The 4688-nt window shown below is 45.3% G+C and overlaps 1 pseudogene; it reads right to left on the bottom strand.

Annotated features, from left to right (window-relative positions):
* Positions 1–308: 308 nt before the first annotated feature.
* LOC114629694 overlaps positions 309–4688 on the bottom strand; it is a 68988-nt pseudogene continuing 64608 nt past the window's right edge.

Below are 4688 nucleotides of genomic sequence, written 5' to 3'. Positions count from 1 at the left end.
TCTGAGTCAGGAACTGGGGCTAAAGACTTCACATTAGAATAAAATGGTTCTTCCAGAACTCTTTTTTTTTTTTCTGGCTCCTTAAATGTTTTAATGATGACATGCAGATATTCACATCAGAATACACAGTAGGGATCCAAGAATATCTTGAAGGACCTAACAAAGTTAAAACTCATGTCAGGCCAAAAACAAAACAAAACAAAACAAAAAAAACCAAAAAAAACAAAAAAAAACCCTCATGTCAGAACCAAACACTGGCCAGCCACAGCCTGTGTCCAGGTGGGACTCACAACGACTGGAAACTGGCTTTACTTCTTGGAACCCTGGTCTAGTTCCAGGACCTTCATGCCTTCCTCCAGCTTGAGCACGCCTCTTTCCTGGCGCAGGCGGTACCTCTCAGCCATGGACTGAAGCATCCATTTAGGCCGAAACTTCTTTTCTTCAGAGCCATAAATTAAGATCTCGGTAAGATCGGAAGATTCCAGAGTCTTGAGCTCAAACATGACCCGGCCCACCTGCTCGAAGTGAGGCATTCGAGATCCCTGTGGGCCGAACAGAGAGTTTAGCACCAGCTTGTTGACTTGCAATACTTCTGGCTTTTCCAGGTCTGTAGGAACTTTCACCCATGGGGGGATATCTTTACGAGTCACATGAGTTTTCATCTTAATTCCTGACAAGGAACCTGTTTCCAGGGAAGACTAGGTCAGGTTTAACCTCAATGGCCCACAGCTCCTGTCTTCCAGAACTCTTACCACCCAGTGTATAATCAGGGTTTGGGGAGTCCTGTGTCAAGTAGGGGATGGGCAGAGACATAGATCTGTATGTAAGTATAGATCTACATATATGTTTTGAAGAATCTTCACAGAGGACATGGAGAGATTATATTACCATCTTATCACTGGTGAAGTGAAATTAGGTGTGGTGGCTATTCCTGGTTGTCAGCTTGATTACATCTGGAATGAACTACAATCCAGAAATGGAGGGCACATCTGTGATCTTGAGGTTGGAAGACACAGGCTTCTGACCTGGATCTTGACACGGGATGACAGTTACTTTTGATCTAGATCTTGAGGCATAGTGGCCATGAAAAGTTTAGGCCCAGGCAAGGTAGTATACGTCTTTAATCCTTGGAGTCTGCCACAGGTAGATCTCTGAGTTCAAGGCCAGTCTGGAACAGAGGAAGTTCCAAATCTGGGCATGGTGGTACACACCTTTAATCTGGGCCATACCTTCTGCTGGAGGCCTACATAAGGACATTGGAAGAGGGGACTTTCTTCTCTGCTTGCACTTGCCAGCACATCTGTTGGAACCTTCTTCAGAATTCCAGCTTATACAGACCAGCTGAAACAACTACCCTCGTGGGACTGAGCAATTACTAGATTCTTGAACTTCCCATTCACAGCTGCCCGTTGTCGGGTTAGTTGGACTACAGACTATAAGTCCTTACAATAAATTCCCTTAATATGGAGAGACATTCCATAAGTTCTCTGACTCTATAGAGAACCCCATCTATTTTTGTTTGTTTGTTTGTTTGTTTGTTTTTCGAGACAGGGTTTCTCTGTGTAGCCCTGGCTGTCCTGGAACTCACTCTGTAGACCAGGCTGGCCTCAAACTCAGAAATCCGCCTGCCTCTGCCTCCCAAGTGCTGAGATTAAAGGCGTGCACCACCACTGCCCGGCTGAGAACCCTGTCTAATACAGTAGGATAATTCTTGGTGTGGGATGCTTGTATCTCCTGGCTCTCATTGCTAAATATTATAGGAAAAGCTGCTTGCTGTGCCATGATGACCAAGTGTGGCCAGTCTCTCCCGGCTCTCCTGACCCTGGGCCAGGCACAGGCCGGACCTATTATTCTTTTTATTAGTTTTGCTTATAGTAATATTGTCACTTGCACATTTGTTAGTAATGACTTTTAGGGTTAGTAATTTTGTTTTTTTTAAAGCATGCATAAAACCACAAATATTTTATCTTTCTTAAAGATTTTGTTTGTGTTTAGGTGTATGTTTATGTCTGTGCACATGTGTGTGCAGGTTACTGGAGAGGCCGGAAGAAGGTATCAGACTGCCTGGAATTACAGATGCTTGTGAACCACCTCAATGTGGGTGCTAGAAATGGAATTCTGGTCCTCAGGAAGAGCAGCAAGCACGAATATTCTTTACTGTGGAATCATTGCTCTAGCACAAAATAACATCTTAGTTAAAACATTATTAGATTTATTATTTTATATGTATAGTCGGAAGACAGTGTCAACCCCCCTGGAACTGTAGCGATAGACGGTTGTGAGCCTCTATGTGATGCTGGATGCTGAGCCTGAATCCTCTGGAAGAGTAAAAAGTGCTCTTAACTGCTGACTCAATTTCTCTAGCCTCAAATGATATATATTTTAAAAAGCAAAACTCAAAAAACTTACGAGACTAATCTCATGGGAGGAGAATGGAGAAATAAGTAGGAAAACCAAAATCAAAAGCCAAGCAAACAATAAAATAAAGCCCAGAGTGTATAACCAAATGTTTCATGAACCTAGTCTTTAATAAATGTATTCTGTCAGGCATGGTGGTATGCACCTTTAATCCCAGCATTTGGGAGGCAGAGGTAGATGGATCTCTAAATTTGAGGCTAGCCTGGTCGACGTAGTGAGTCCCAGGATAGCCTGGGCTACATGGAGAAGCCCTATCTCAAAAAACAAAAAAGGACTGTCCATTCATTTTTTAAAGATTTATTTATTTTTATTTTATGTTCATTGGTGTTTTGCCTACACATATGACTGTGAAGGTATCAGATCTTCTGGAATTGGAGATACAGCCAGCTGTGAGCAGACGTGTGAGCATTAAAAATTGAACCCCAGGTTCTCTGGAAGAGCAGCCAGTGCTCTTAACTGCCGACCCATCTCTCCAGCCCTAATACCCATACAGTTTTTAAAAAGGAGATTCACAGAGGTAACCAAGATACCTGTATGTTAGTTACTTCTTTTGCTGCTCTGAGGGACACCTGGCAAGAAGTATCTTCACAGGGCCAAGGACCTGGTCGCTCTCCACCCTCAGTCAGGAGCAGAGAGATTGCCTGTGGTCTGCCCGTTTTCCATCTATTCAGACAGGGACCTGAGCCTGTAGCAGGGAGCTCCCCACATTCAGAATGGCTTCTTCCCATCTCAATGTACTTACCACCGACGGTCCCTTACAGACCTGCCCAGACCATTGTTATCGAGGTCACTCTAGATCCTGACAAGTTGACAGTCATATCAACCACCATAACAGGTTCTTATTTTTTATACTATTTCTCACAGTTTTCTGTGTTTTGCTATTTTTTAAAATTCCTGCAACAGACTTGTGGTATGATGTATCGCCAGGAGGAGGAGATCCACATTCACACTTTAAAAATCTCAAATGTGACTGACTGGGTGTGGTGGCACACGACTTTAATTCCTGCGTTTAGGAGGCAGAGGCAAGCAGACCTTTGAGTCTTAGGCTAGCCTAGTCTACATCCTGCATTCCAGGCCACCTTGGGCTACATAGTAAGACTGCTTCAATTAAAAAAAAATTATGTATGTACACACACACACACACACACACACACACATCTATATATCTCTATATATGTATAGATATCTATCTATATAGATATATAGAAATATCTAGATATATAGATCTTAGTTTTAATTTTCTTTATGGCAGTAGACAGGGACCAGGGACCAGGGACCAGGGACCAGGGACCAGGGACCAGGGACGAGGCTTCACTAGCATCCTGGTGTGCATGGGCAGTATAGCTGCTCTCCAACAGAAGGCAGTGCCATCCAAAAGGAGGGTCTCTGTATCTTAGCCTTTGGAGGGATGCCTGTCTTTATTAATTTCCTAGTGGATGGCCTTGGGCAAGGCTAGGCTTCTCCGGTTCTTAATCTCCTCTCTCCAGATGGAAAGAATCCCACCAGTTCTCTTCACCCACTTGGTTGTGTGGACCGCCAGCCGGCTGGGAGCATAAGGCTGCATGAGGAATCACTCTATCAGGGCCCAATTGTAGCACTTTTTACCTCTAGGAGCCTGGCACTCTGGGCAACCCAGTTGCAAAACAATCGTTATTCACGGGAGCCCATCAAGTAACAATTACTGAGTCCTACTCACTTTCAAGGCGGACTCAGCGAGCTGTTACATCACCCCGCTTCCCCCACACCCCGCTGCGAAGCCCCTCCCGCTTGCAGCGTGACTCAAGGGATCTAAATGAACACTGCACTTGAAGAAAGGCCCTGCGTCTTCTCTTCTCTCGTGAGGCAAAGAGGAGCCTTGGGCAGTACCCTGCCCTCAGGCTTGTCATATCCGGTGCAGAGAGGTTGGGAATTCGTCACTCAGCTTTGAGCTCTGTTCCACAGGGGGCACCGCGAAACTTTACACGGTTAAGGCAGGATGATGCAAGGGAAATACCTGTTTTAGAGTGCCTCGCTCCCACAAAGCGTAGATCTGCCCCAGAAAGTCCTTCTCTTCCGTGGCCCCTCAGTCCTTGTCTCCCCTCAGCGATCCTTGCTCCTCAGTGGGTTTAGCTGGCCTCTAGAGAGGAGCATGCAGGCACAGGTCCTACCAGGAGTGCCCCCTTAGCTACGTCTGCAGTACATGCATTTAACACAGAACAGGAAGTTGTCCCTCTGTCTGTCTCTCTGTCCACGGGGCTCAGCTCAGGAGTCATTCATTCTCATTCTCTCTC

The sequence above is a fragment of the Grammomys surdaster genome, unplaced genomic scaffold (genome assembly GCF_004785775.1).
Source record: "Grammomys surdaster isolate TR1022 unplaced genomic scaffold, NIH_TR_1.0 314, whole genome shotgun sequence".
In the NCBI taxonomy this organism is placed as follows: domain Eukaryota; kingdom Metazoa; phylum Chordata; class Mammalia; order Rodentia; family Muridae; genus Grammomys; species Grammomys surdaster.
This window is presented reverse-complemented; position numbering and strand designations above follow the sequence as displayed.